This window comes from Mastomys coucha, unplaced genomic scaffold (assembly GCF_008632895.1).
Source record: "Mastomys coucha isolate ucsf_1 unplaced genomic scaffold, UCSF_Mcou_1 pScaffold21, whole genome shotgun sequence".
Lineage (NCBI taxonomy): Eukaryota > Metazoa > Chordata > Mammalia > Rodentia > Muridae > Mastomys > Mastomys coucha.
In genome coordinates, this window is record NW_022196904.1 from 151,193,489 (window position 1) to 151,208,965 (window position 15,477).

A 15,477-nucleotide genomic window follows, 5' to 3' on the forward strand; every position below is an offset into this window, starting at 1 on the left:
ATTGAAATTTTATAGATGCAGCTTCCCTCTCATACATATATGGAGAACACAATCTCAGAGCATATACCCTATTCTTCAGACACTTATAATCACCCTGTTCCATTCTTTTTGTGTGATACTTCTTGAGGCTTAAATATAAGATTATGTTGTAAATATATAAATAGGGGTTAGGCACTCAACAGTTCCTTCTATGTCATTTTATGGTTTTCTGTGAATAACCATCTACTGTAAAAAGAAGCTTGTTTGATGAGGGGTAAGAGCTACACTTATTTGTAGGTGTAAAGATAATTATTTAGAATTAGTTTAGAAATTATACTCATTCAGGAAAGTAGTGAGAATAGGTGCTCCTCTAGATTCCATGGCCTCACCATGGGTTCTTGGCTACATTTTAATTCCCTCCTGTTGTGTGCTTTATATCTAATTAGATAGTTGTTGATTAACCCCAAGATATAAGTGTATATATAAATACTGCATTGGGCATATCATGTTGGGCTGCTTATTATTGTAGTTTGTAGGCAACGCAGCTGTGTAAGACACTTGATTGTTTTACTCCATTGATGCCTGTAAAAACCTGCCAATACCAAGAGTTGGACCTTAGGGCGATGAACTTCAGTTTAGCTCCAGCTCTTTTCCTCCAAGCCTAGAACTTCCTTAGTAATATGGCCATCCTTTTCAAGTAATCAAGGCAATCAAGTGCAATGACAAAAGCCTCAAACATTATAGAAGTCCCTTGGACTGTACCTCCACACCTGACCGAGAACCTAAAGGGAAACTTGCTTTTCATGCCATTGACATATTTGAGAAATAGCCTATACTACTGATGGGAACATTATCAACTACACTGTATGGCAGGCATGTACAATATACCATATATTTCACGTACACACATAAATATATGTATTGTAAGAAAGCTAATGAAATAGTCTTACTATAGTCTTTTCAGATGCCCTTAATAATATCTGTATTTTCTCCTTCTTTCTCCGTATTAACTTCTTTTCTCCTCTTCACTTAAGCCCTCCCATCTTTCCTCGTTAAAGCACTTTAGTCCCATTATCCTCTTTGGAACAGCTAGTTCTGAATCCTTCTCTCCATTAGCTTTGTGCTTTCTCTGTTTTTTCAGTTACTTCAGGTTATATATTAAATCTAAATTTGGGAAGCGAGGATCCACAAATAATAGAAAAATATGTTTTTTTTCACTCTGGGTCTGGGTTATTACAATACCTAAGAAATCAGCTTAGATGTCCATCAACTGTTGAATCAATAATGCATATATGGACACAATCAAATTCTATTCACCCATAAAGAAAAAAAATGAAACTTTCGGATATGGTTGCATAAATAAAATTCTATGGTACTTTGAAAATCCCATTTTATAGCTAAAGAGATGGCTCAGAGATTAAGAGTATGTACTGCTCTTATAGAGGACTCAGTGTAGTCTCATGTTGGACAGCTTATTATCTCTGGTAACTACAAATTAAAAGTTTCCAAACCCATTCTGGTCTCTCAGAATACCTGCACATATATGATATTGATGTACTCACATGAATAAAAATAAGTAAAAACTTAAAATGTTTTGTTTCTATTAATCTAGACTATCTAGTCAAACTACTTCTTTCTATCTTCTACATTGGAGGGAAGTCATAGAATACAAAAGTGAATGTGCCATAGTCTATTCAGTTTCAATTTATTTTTATCCCACACAGTATTAGTCAATGAATTAATACTACTGTACTTCTTCAGTCCAATGTTCCTATTTCCTGATGCTTTTTAATAAACCTCAAAAGTACCATTGTCCTGTGACACACTGTGTGGGACAGATGTCCAAGTATATAAATCCTAAGGACCTTTAAGTATGCTACTTTATGTGACTGAAGGGATATTGTGAATGTGAATGAGTCCCAGAATTTATTTATGGATACCACCTTAGACAAAGCAGGTAGATCTGTGTAATCCAAAGGTTCTTAAAAGGTGGGGAAAGGTCTGAGATAAATTTTAAAATGCAATGTTGTTTTCCTTAAAAATGGAGGAAAGAGCTGCAAGCCCATGAATCCAGATAGTCCCAAAGCTTGACAAACAAGGATATGGGATTCTCCCCCAGTCCTTCAGAAGCATGCTGATATATTTTTGATATTTTTGATCAATATGTGGTAGTGTGTAGTATGTACTCAGTAAATATTTTAATTGATAATATAAGTGACACAGTAGGTTACTATTTTTACAGAAATTATTACATTTTATTGTTAAAGAAAAATTATCTTTTATATCTTCCTTTCATAGTTCTTAACTCTAGAATTTTAATTAAGTATATTTATGCAATTTTCTGGGAACTTATAGTACCAATCAAAAAGTAAAAACACAAAGATTCTGTTGGAAGCATGCATTACTTTTCTCAAAACCACTTCACGGTTTTCTATCTATATTAAAGTTGAAAATCTTGTTACACTTCCCTTCATGTCTTGTATGAACATGATCATTATTTCCTTTCTATGTCCTATTTCTTTACAATTCTATTTGAGTATGACTTTTCCCTTCATGCATAACATGGTCATCAGTCACCACCTTGGAGTAGAGGTAACCTTTGTTGGGTAGTCATGACAATGAAATAAGTAGAAGAAAAAAGTGGTAATTAAGTATATGGGAATGTTACTGTGGCTAATGACAACCCCTAATAGAAGAAAAAGGATAGGAGAATACAATAACATCACCTGGGATTCCAGCCTTTCCTCTTGTTTTCCCCCACTCCAGTAGTACATGGTCTTGGAAGATGTTAGAATGTTTACAAAATGGAAGATTAGTTGAAAATGAGCAAACTGTACTCACTCATGATTTCATGAGGGCTTTTTTTTTTGTTGTGATATAGCTGTTTGGGGACATACATGTTTCCATAAGTAATTACTCATGCTTTTTTTAAAGCTAAGTCAAATGAACTCTTTTTTTGTCACTGAGTTACACTTGGGTGGAATTCTTTGCTTTGGCTCCCCAATAAAATCCTATATGGGGTGAAATAAGATATCTTTAGGTTTTGCTAGGAAACGTCAAACAAGAAATCTTTTCCTCTTCATTTCTTTTATGCAGGCCACCTTTTCATGTTGGATGACACATTAGAACATGCATCAGACATGTTCTAATTCTGTGTATATCTCTTTCTAAACTGATATTGCTCCCATAACTTATACAGTTCATGTTTGCAATAATTTCTAGTTGTAGTATATTTTTTTAAAAAGCATTCTCTCAAAACACTATTTAAAATTGTAATTTAGTTTCCTTCCTTAAAATACCATAATGTTCTTTACTTTTCTTTACTAAATGAAATGTATTATATTCTAGAATTATGCTAACATTGGATTTTTAATGTGAATAGTCAGTTTCTGGAAGATTAATACAGAGGTTCATGTCTATTTAATTCAGTGCAGTGTTCTTATGCTTGCCACATAGTGTAGTTACTCAGTAAGTATTTTAATTAAGAAAATAGCTGACACAGTAGATTAAAATTTCACAGGAATGATTATATTTATATTTCATTCTTTAAGAAAAAAATTGACTTATATATCTCAATGGAAATACTGGAAACAACATAATCTTATTAGCATAAATCACCTTATCTGCAATAACAGAAATTGATGTTTTACATATTTAAAAGTCTCATCTTATATTAAATCTTTTGATCCTCATAGTAGGCCTCTAAGGTAGATATTATATTTATCTTTATTTTATTGATTAGGGGGTTGAATTTATATTAGAATGAACTTCCCAGTATATAAGAGAGATTATCATGAATCATGAATCATGAATCATATTGACTTTTCCAATAGCCCCTGCTCCTTAACCTAATGTTTCTCAGTATATAAAATAATTGTATGCACACTATTATGACTTTATTTGATACTTGATAGCCAGGAAAATATTGTTTTGTAGGAAATTCTGTGTGTTCTGTGTATTACTACCTATATTGTGAAGGATTTCTTAGTTCAATAGGAATGATAAAATGGATACATATTAAAAAGGAATACATTGATTTCCATGGTAAGTCTGGAGTAATGTGGCAATGCATGCCATACTAAAAAAGATCTCTCATATGGTAGTTGCTCTGTCCACAAGGATACAGCAATGGTCCAAGACTGTTGGTAAAGATCTGGGTGATATTCCAATCCACACTGGAAGCCTGAATAAGCTATCAGTAATAGAATAAGTAGTTGTAGCTGTTATAAAGAGAAAGTTGCTAGCAAGAGTTATAGCCATGAGTGCATCAATCTAAAATTCTTTTATTATTCCATATCATGTTATTTGAGCTGGTACAAAGTTGTACTCCCAACATTTAATATGGGTCTTCCTGCATCAATTGAAACAATCAAGGCAACCCTCCATAGACATGCCCATAGGCTTCGCCCTGTAATTTCAGGTTGTTTCAAGTGTACAAATTCAACCATCACACCACTATCAAATATTGACCATGTGTCTTCTAGAAACAGAAGAGCTTACAATTCTTATCACATACAATTCTTTCAAACAAATACATATTATCAAGCACTATTTTATAGAAATTTGATATTATAAAATGATGGTAAGACTAAGGAGACACTAAAATTCTGACTTGCAAATAGTTGGGTATATAAGTGCTTCAGTCATTTTAAAAAGCAGTTAAAAAGCAGGCGGTGGTGGCGCACGCCTTTAGTCCCAGCACTTGGGAGGCAGAGGCAGGCAGATTTCTGAGTTCGAGGCCAGCCTGGTCAACAGAGTGAGTTCCAGGACAGCCAAGGCTATACAGAGAAACCCTGTTTTGAAAAACCAAAAAAAAAAAAAAGAAAAAGAAAAAAGAAAAAAAAGCAGTTAAATATATCTAGTAAGGATAGTAAATCATCCTTACCAATATGATGTTCAATATTTGGTCAATATTTCTATAGAAGAGTTAAATATGACTTTTAGTAGAGACAGAAACCCAAATATCCTTCAGTTAGGAAAGAGATAAGTGTGTTGTCAAACATTTATATGAAGGAATCCTAGGCAGAAGAAAAAAAGCTACTTATACATCTTACAACATAGATTAATCTCAAAAGTTTGTGCTATAGAAGCACAAAATTCAAAAAGTACTACCTTTCAAATTCCCTTTGAAGTCTCAAGTACCTCATTATTACATGAAACCACAGGGAAATGATGAAACCTTCCTGAGGTAGAACCATGAGAGAAGTCTTAATGTCACTGGGATTGTGTCCTTGAGAGAAATACATAACTCTGGTACTTTCTCCTTTGCTCTTATTGAAAGCATAAAGGGATTGATTATATGTTGCTATGTCTCTTTCAGGATAAGGTCCTTTAGGTCTGAAGCAAGAGGGTTAAATCAAGGACTAAGATTTCTATATTTGTGAGCTAAAAGAAAGCTTTACTTTTTATATTATTATTGCAGATATTTTTAATAATATAAAGTTGACTAATGCAAAACATTTACAATTTTACATGTCCATATATATATCATTTTATAAAAGTTCATACTATGAGCATTAGAGGTAAATCTAGTAGACACATCCCTATTAGAACAGCATAATTTCTAACTACATCCTAGATATTATGATTTACACTATTATCTACCTTCTAAGTATTATACCCACTCATATAAAATAAAGCTTTCTTTACAGCACATGAAAAACTGCAACTGGAGAAAATACAATAAGTAACATATCATGAGGAGCCCAGCCACAAGAGAAACATTTATGATGCAGAGACTGCATTGATGACTCTGAAGAGAGAGTGGAAATAGTGTAAGATCCAGAATACCAGAAAATGTGAAGTGAAACAGTATCTTTTAAAATGGGCACACAAACAGTACTGGAAACAAGACACTATTAATGTAGAACCACTAGACAAAAAAGCTATAAGGAACTAACAATTGCCCAGAGAAGGAAAATTAGCCTCTCCCAGGGATGACCCTCCTTCTGGGTTTCCAATGCATAGTGATGTCCATGAAATCATAAATATCAGCAATAAAACCTGACTCAGTAAGTTGTATTTATATAATTGTGCACACACACATACATGCATATGACAATTATACTCAAAATTAAGAGATTGTCAACTTAAGAGTAGGGAAAGATGTGGGAGAAATTGAAAAATGGATAGCTGGGAGCAGCTGGAGGGACAACAGGGAGGTGGGAAAGTGATATAATCTATTTAAATTAAAACCATGTTAAAAATCAAATTAAATCATAAGACAGTTTGATTATTATTATAAATCATATACAGACAATAAAAGCTCAATTTATCAAAGCTAAATAATTTGGACACATTAAAAATAAAGGAAAATTACAAGTCTAATACTTTTTAACTATCAAATAAAAGCATTTACTTTGTTAGGCATATAGATACATAGACTATGATGTCTATACCTATTCATAAAATTTATTCTAGACCTTTACATCCTTATTTTTATATGCTTTGGGGAAATTCTTTAGACAACAGACATTATTTTGTCTATGTAATGAACTTTTGTCATAAAAACATCCAAAAACTATCACAAATTTCTATCTTTTCCCCCACTAGACAATATTTGAATTGGTCAATTTCTACTTCCACTTCCTTTATTATAATAAAGTCATTGTAATGTCTTCATGGACCAATGCTAAAGTTTTGCAACTGTTATTTCCACTTTTGCTCTATCTCTGTTTTAGGCTCTCATTACATGATATCTAGAGTCAATTATTTGAGCCACCACTCTGATCCTTAAAAGCCAGCAGTAGCTGCACATTGCATGAAGAGTGAAGTCCGCACTGGTAACTATACATCGTAAGGAACTATGTGATCTGGGCAATAGACAGCAACAGTATCATTTTAAGTCTTTTTTTTTCTCCATCTCCCTCTTCTAGCTGTGCTATGCTTTGATACTTTTCAATACTGTTAAATTCTTTCCTGCTTCAGTGTTCTCTGAACACATGTTTTTCCTCCTGCCTTTAATACCTGGCCTCCCAGCTCTTAATCAGGCTAGGTCTTTGTCAAGCTGCAAACCTCAATGGCATATAAAGCTTTCTTTGCCTCTTTGTAAAGATGTTTTCCTTTGGACATTGATTCTAAGATTACCAACTTCAAAGTATATCATATACAAAGATTTTATGTTTATTTCCTTTTTTCATTACCTTCATACAGATCTACAACATACATTATAGAGGATTGACATTACACACACACACACACACACACACACACACACACACACATATATATATAATTTGGGACCAGGCTCCAAATTCACATAGCTTTATGGAATACTGAGTAATGTCTGTCCTACAGTAGGGCATTTGGATAGTTAGGTTCTTTAATATGGTATATATGTGCATGAACAATCACATTCTTTTAGTTGCATATATAAGTATATGCTTCACTCTCATATATGATTCTTAAAGAAGAATATGAATAAATTATAATGTGACCATGTGGGATAAAATAAGGATATTATATACAATTAATTTCTATATTTTTACTTGTAAATAAATGTATATCCTCATCATAGACTGTTGTAAATAGAAATGTTATCATAGAGACATATAGAATTACATTCTTATAACTTTTGATTTAGAGGCATTGGAAAACAACCTCTTTTATCCTCATAACAGATAATTTTTCTAGAGAAAACTATGTGTCATAAATTCAAGGTTCATTGATTTCTGAAACATTTCATCAAAGTGTCTGAAGTAACACTTGCCCTGTCATTTGGGTTGAAATAATCCCATAGAAACAGTGATTCCTCTCTGATGTCTTTAAGCCTTGTTCCAGCATCATTGATCATCCCATTAAGCTAAGATTGAGGGTCATCTAGCTAAAAGGTCTAAGGGTCAGTTGTCTACAATCTATTTCGAGAATTGTTGGACATTATTGAGTAATTATGAGTATAGTTACGACAAGAGTTGGTCTTCTTTATTAAAAATGTGGATAGAACCAAAGACCCTGCTTTTAGAAATCATGATCTTACTAAAATCCCATTGGACATAACCCAAATAATATATTATCTGTTTTTTAAAGTAACACTGCCAGTGTTACTGACGTATAAATATATTAATTATCAAACTACAAAAAGCATGCAAAGAAACACAGGACATTAATTACTGTGATGGACTTAATAAAATTAGAATGAACATATACAGGCTTCTTCTAAAGCCAGGTATAACATGGAAAACATACATTTAAGTGCCTAAGAATTACAGCTGTCCATTTGTATCACAAGATAATCAATAACCATTGTCACAGGGTCAAAGGAGACCCTTTTATCACTGCTTCCTGGCCACAGGATATCTTCACCATTATATTCCTTTGAATCATCTATTTTTTCCAAAATCCCTACTGGTTCAAGTAATTTTCAAGCTTCTCTATGAAATGCTGTCTCTACAAAGACTTTTCTAATGGAATCAGAAGTTAGACCTTTATAGCTAATGTTCTATTATCTGATAGACAGGTGACATGGTGACCCAAAATTAGATACCTTTCTCATACTTGATACTTAGAATGTTTGAAGCCTATAAATGAATGAGTTATATAATTATTATATAAATTAAATGTGAAATTTTATTATTGTCTAAAAGGAAGAGGGAAGAATATTTGAACATGAATCCATAAGCCCTTACATAATTTAAGAGAAGATAAATCTAATAATGATGGTAGCTTCATTTGCATATTTGAAAAGCTCATATACACTGTTTTATTTGTGTCCTTATTGATTCCTAGCGTATTTACACTGATAACATCTTCTTACAGATATGTTAATGTTTACTCTAGTTCTTTGCTTTAGGTAGAAAAACCAAAGCTCAGTGTTTAAAATATAGTTAATCACTTATACTATCTCAGTAAAACTTAGGAAACACATTACATATCAGTGATCCTGCATGGAGAAATTTAAAAATGCAAGACATGGGTAAATGAACATATAAATTCTACTAACAAGCTACTTTTTAACATGAAAAGGAAGATAAAAATGACTCTGTAGATGCATTGAAATGGCATATTTCTACAAAAATTCTACAAACATATTTCTACCAAAGTGTCTCAGAAATTAAGAGATACTCTAACACATTACAAAAAGAAAATGATAGGCAACTAAAAGGTGACTTGATGTAGGGAATCTGCTGGGGTGAAATGGGAAATACAAATTGCAGGTATAGGCAAGACTTCTAAAACAGGACCCTATTCCTTCAGTCTCATGTCCCTGTGAGTTCCTAATTGTTTTTCCTTTATATGAATTGCCATTTGATATGTTATGTAGTAAAGTTACCAGCAATACCTTTTGGGAATTATAAAATATATGCTCTAATTTATATTTCATCACCATACATACTGAATGTTGCTGTCAAATTGTATTAAAATATGACAGAGGCACTCCTTTTAATTTTTTTATAGTGCAAGAAAATTTTGTTAACTGTTGTCCAAGTGTTTAGTATCACTGTGTGTTGCATTAATACAATTGTCTATTTTTCTTGAGTTAAATTTGTCTAGAGCGTATTTAACTTGAAAGTTCCCATCTCATAAATTAATAGCAGGAAAGAAATTATTATAAGCCACATGAGAAATATTGATGTTTATTGGTGATTTATGAATTTTGCTCATGTGTATCTCATTCATCCAGGTATGAATGTACATAATTCGTCATTGTGTTTGCTTTTCTTTGCTGTATTGTCATGTCATGGTTACTTTTCTCTATGCATTTTTGCCTGGATTTATTGATCTTTGTGAATCTCTTATCTACCTTCAGCTTACTTTGTTGTCATTCTACCATATGTAAGGACATTTTTTTTCTTCTTTCAGAAGAAAATGAGTTTCCAAATGGTGATTTGTAGAATAATAACCTCTCTTCCTTGCTCCCTAAGTAACCTACTTTGCATAGCCAAAGGGGCTTCATAGTTCTCAGTGCATATGTTGAGAACCTAAGATTATTCTTGGTTTTCCAGGTAGCTCCAAGATAATTACATAAATCCTTAAAATGCTAAAAATCTTTCCTAGATGAAATAAATGTATATATGATGAAGAGAGATTTCCTCTACTGACTAGAAAACTGGAGATAGAATGTAGCCACTACCCAGGGACTGTAGGTATATTTTTGAAGTTGTGAGAAATAGGGAAACAGATTCTCCTTGTCTTAGTGTTTTTACTGCTGCAATGAAATAGCATGAACAAAACGCAAGTTGGAGAGAAAAGGATTTATTCAGCTTACACTTCTATACCACTGTTTGTTATCAAAAGAAGTAAGGACAGGAACACAAACAGGGCAGGAACTTGGTGGCAGGAACTTATTTAGAGAGCATGGGGGAATGCTGCTTACTGGCTTGCTCCTTATGACTTTCTCATTCTGCCTTCTTATAGAACCTAGGACCTCCAACCCAGTGATATCACAATGGGCTGGGTCTTCCCACATCAATTGATCAGGAAGAAAATGCCCCACAGGCTTCCATACAGACAGATAATATGAAGGTATTTCCTCATTTGTAGTTCCCTCCCCTTGCTTGACCTTAGTTTCGTGTCAATTTGATATAAAACTATCTGGCACACTTGCCTTGTTTCTCTGGACATAAATACAACATGGATGATATTTCAGTGTTATTCTACTGTAAGATGCTCTGGACATCTAATTTTCAGATATCTCAAATAGAAACACAAATATTTATACTTTTGTGATTTTCTTTCTTATTTTTGTGATTTTTTTTAGATAATCTGCTTATAACAATTTGTTACAATAGCAAGAAAACAGTTTCTTCTTTCTGACATATTTACCTATGCTACTCTTCTTTTCTTTTCTTTTCTTTCTTTCTTTCTTTTTTTTTTTTTTTTTTTTTTGGTTTTTCAAGACAGGGTATCTCTGTACAGCCCTGGTTAACCTGGAACTCACTCTGTAGACTGGGTTGGCCTACTTTTCTATAAATATATATAGTCATATCATAATATCCATAATTATGCAATAAAAAGGTATTTTTTTAAAAGAAAAAAAGCTAAAAGTAGATTTATCTCATTACCCAACTGTTCCACTCTTTGACATATACCCTAAGGTCTTCACAGTCTCCAGAGATTCTTGCTAAATCATTTTTGTTTCCACTCTAGTCACAACACCTGGGAAATAAAAACAATCTATATGTCCTTCAACTGAATACTGAATAATGAAAATGAGATATTTATATATAAAATATATAAATATTGGTTTTATATTCAAGTGTACAGACTGGAGCTAAGATCTACAGATAAGAGAGAACAATGGCATTTGTCTTTCTGTGTTGCCAGTATATTTTTTAGTTCCATTAATGTACATACAAATTTCTTTCCAGCTCCATAAAATTGTTCCTGTCTAAAAGAACTGCAGGAACAAAAATGGAGAAGAGACTGAGAGCAAAGAGGTCCAGTGACAAGTCCAATTTGAGAACCATCTCAAAGGGAGGATCCAAGATCTAACACTGTTACTAATGCTACAGTGTGCTTACAGACAGGAGCCTAGCATGACTGTTTTGTGAGAGGCCCAACAAGCAGGTGACTGAGATTGATGCATATACTAACACCCAACCATTAGACTGAAGTTGGGACAACTGTGGTTGAATTAGGGAAAGGCTTTTAGAAGCTGAGGAGGAGAGAGATACGGATACTGGAGGTGTTGGAAGTAGAAGAAAATGGGTGAAAATGTGTACATACAATATTTATGTTTGAAATTTTATGTATATCTTTCATAGATAGCCTATTGTATTATTTTCTAAGTTTCAAATTCTTTGGCAAGAATGACTTGATATGAAGGTTATAATTCTAAATATTTTTATTTTCACTCAGAATTTGTATTGAAATAATCCATATACATGTTTCTCTATTCGTTATTAGATTTTCTTCTATGAATTTGAAAATTGTGATATTCATTGTTATGATTTAGCTCATCTTGAGTTTGTTTTCATTTGTGGTATTTGATGAAGAAAAAAATATCATCATTGACAGTGCCTGGACTAATCATTGAATGTTTCATCATTCTTGTATGATTAGGATCACAGACATCTTAATAAGCTTAATTCTAAGCTATGCTTGTGTCTGTGTCTGAGCTCTCCATGCACAACAAATACCTCTATCTTGTTGATACCCTTTGTCTCTTGCCACTAATTTATAATTTATTTATTACTTAGGATAAATGCAATACAATTCTCCTTGAATAAAATCCAAAATAGTTTTGTTAATGTTTTTCTATTTCACTTCTTATTAAAACTTCAAGTCGTATAAACAGTTTTTAAACATCATTCAGCAGTGTTTTCACATTCTTATTGAAGTTGTCTAAGCAATATGGGTTTATATAAATGGATAATTATACTTTCATTTCTGTTTATAGTATCTCTATTCATATATTGGAGTGTTTTATATTATATATATATATATATATATATATATATATATCAGTAGAATTTTAGTTTCTTTTCCCTTAAATTTCTTCTAATAATTCTTGTTAGTCTTGGTTCAAATGTATTTTCAACTTTAGATGCTGTATTAAGATATTTTATCATATTTCCATTTTACATCTGTAGCTATATGGACATATATATGCATATATACATATATGTACATACATATGAGGATGTGTACCTAGATTTATATATATAAATAGCAATGTAGATGCAATTATGAATTTTGACGAGCATATGTGTGTACTCTCCACACTCTCTCTGAGTACATGCAATTTTATGTGATTCTGCTACATGTATGACATTTTCCTTAATAACCAATATCCAGCGTCTATTCTCTTTCAATTATTATACATTTATGTACTTTTTATATAAGATTGACCTCACTTAGACTTCCAGTTTCATGCTAAATACTCAATCTTTACTTTTTTGGTAGCCAGTCTATATTTAATTTGTTCTAAAACCTCAACCATTAACATTGTGGATTTCCTTTTTGTATAACAAATAGTTGGTATTTTTAAATGAGTTTCATTTCATTTCTACTATAGAATTGGTTGTAAACACCTCTTCTTGTTTTGTAATTTTATCTTTTCTCTACATATGCTATACTTATATTTTGCTCAATTTGTGATTCAGGTGAGTCCCAATAATAATAATTCTTTTAAAATATTATATTATTAGCTATTAGCTATTATAATTAATTAGATATTGGACATTATAAATAATAACAATAGACTTAAAATAACTTGACTTATATAGAGGTCTCATTTCATTCTTGAAAGTTTAAATGTTTATCCATTTATTACATGCATTACTGTGTATTATGGTGATCATTTCTCATACAATAGTGAGACTGTCTTTCTTAGATACTTATCATGTTACTCAATACAGACTTTTGCCTGATTTTTTTTTGTATTGTTCTGATCTAGTTTGGATGTTGATGATATACTAACTTCTTAAGGCAAATGTGTTTTTTCTAAAATGTTCTAAATTTAGTATATAGATTATCTGCTGAATAATGAGATATAGTCTGTTAAATAAAATATTTGACTCTTGTTTGAATGATTTCATATTAAGTGGATGGTTAGTAGATAGCAGATGAAATAATACATGATTTAAATCGGTTCTGTAATGTAGGGAAAAGAAAATAAACATGACTGGGAAAGAAAGTTATGAGGACTTATTCTGATGCAAAACTGTATTTCAACAGAGCTCAGAAGTAGCTCATCTACACTTTTTTTATTTAGTTTATGAGTTATATGGATTTCTGTATATTTCTTAAAAATAGCTAAATGAATATTAGATATTAAGCAACAAAATGCCCGTTAATTTGAAAGATAAAACATTTATTAATTATGGAATGATGTCTGATAATGACTTAGGATATATAATTCAAAATACCAGTTAAGAAAGAGTTGGGAAGAAACCAGAACTTTACCTACTTCTTACCTCAACATAGTAAAGAAAAATTCTCATCCAGTTTTACAATATATTGATTCCTTCAAAGATGTAGAATACTTAACCTAGAGTATTGCTTCACATAGATCATACATATATGGATATTTAATACTGTTCTGTTGTCTTTGTTCCATATCCAAACTCATGTAATAGAATTTGAATATGCATTTACTTTCCTTGGGAATTGGCATTTGAGTAGATTTGCCCAAGACAACAAATCTTAAGACTTTCATGCAGGATTGAAAATAATCTTCAACCTAAATGAACATGTTGCCATTTCAATATAGTTACAGATGCAGGCAGTCTGCACATACACACATGGGTGCCAGCAGTCTGAGTTCTGTATCTAATACAATTTTCTGTGTTTATATACAGTTTGTAATAAAATAGTTTCTAATTAAAATCAATGTTTTGGATTTGCATGACTGTGATATTAATTCTGTGTTACCAACTGAGCTGCAAAGAACAAATCCAATAATTTTAGTTTCATTTGCATTTTGAGTTCTAAGATACTAAATACTGGCTATATCTACCTATCAAATTAACACTTTAAAATCAGGCTAAGCACAACATAAGGTCTATTCATTAGCAACATTAAAGTAAGAGTGAGAGAAGGCCAGGCAACATATATAATCATAATCAATATGGCCGTTGTGAGCCTTGCTGGGCTTGTGTGAAAGGGCTGTCTGAAATGTGCACTGAGTAAACTGTACTGTCACCCGAAGCTCAAGGTATTTCCTGAACACATCTTCCAGATGGAATTCTAATTGTTGGAGCTTGTGTACATGTAGAGTCACAGTGTGACTGGGAGATTATGACTGTGTAGTACGTGGAATTCTCAAAGTCCCTCATAGGGTGTTGGAGACACTTGCTTCAGTGGGTAAGTCACATCTAGATGTTCCATAGGGAAGGGTTTGGATAAAAATTTCTAGGTCAGTCATATCAGGATGGAGAAGATGTGAAAACAGAAACAGAATAAATATACTGAATAAAATTAGATAATCTATATTAAAAATGTATGTTTCAGTGAGAGAAAATTATAGTAATTCACTCACTTTACTTACACCCTACCTAGCTAAATATTTTATTTATGCATTTGATACAAATGTGATAAGTTCATATGTATTTATAAAATACTATGCCATTAAAATGAATGTTTTAAAGCATGGAAGTTTTGAGCAATAGAAACATATACTGCCAGAATCACAATATTAATATGTATATAATAATAAATATACACATATGTTAACATATGAATACATATATATCCTTATAAATATATATTATTAATTATTAATTATTTATTTAAGGCCATTTAAAATGACAGGATGAAAGAATAGGAGAAGTAGCAAACCTACTACACCTCTTTAATAGTTAGATATTGTTATAATTTTCAGTACCTTAAAGATATTTATTTCTCAAAATTACATTTTATGGACAACTAATGAATACTAAGGGCATTGCATATTTGTAGGCATAATAAAGCCTATTGACCAGAATATTATAAATTATAACTAACTCATATTGAGCAAATATAAAATACATAGTCCTTGGAATGTACATTTTCAGTACCAAGTTCTTTTTTTTTTCTTTTTTATACTTTTGAAATATCTAAGCTGTTCTTTTTTTTTTT

At 31.9% G+C, this 15,477-nt stretch overlaps 1 long non-coding RNA gene across 2 annotated transcripts in view; it reads left to right on the top strand.

Annotated features, from left to right (window-relative positions):
- The first annotated feature begins 10,422 nt into the window (after nt 1-10,422).
- The window catches only part of LOC116101116, a 44,039-nt gene continuing 38,984 nt past the window's right edge, over nt 10,423-15,477 (top strand). For both annotated transcript variants that reach the window (XR_004122786.1, XR_004122787.1), the window contains exons 1-2: nt 10,423-10,440; nt 11,286-11,484. This is a non-coding gene — a long non-coding RNA (uncharacterized LOC116101116). The remainder of the gene's footprint in view (nt 10,441-11,285; nt 11,485-15,477) is intronic.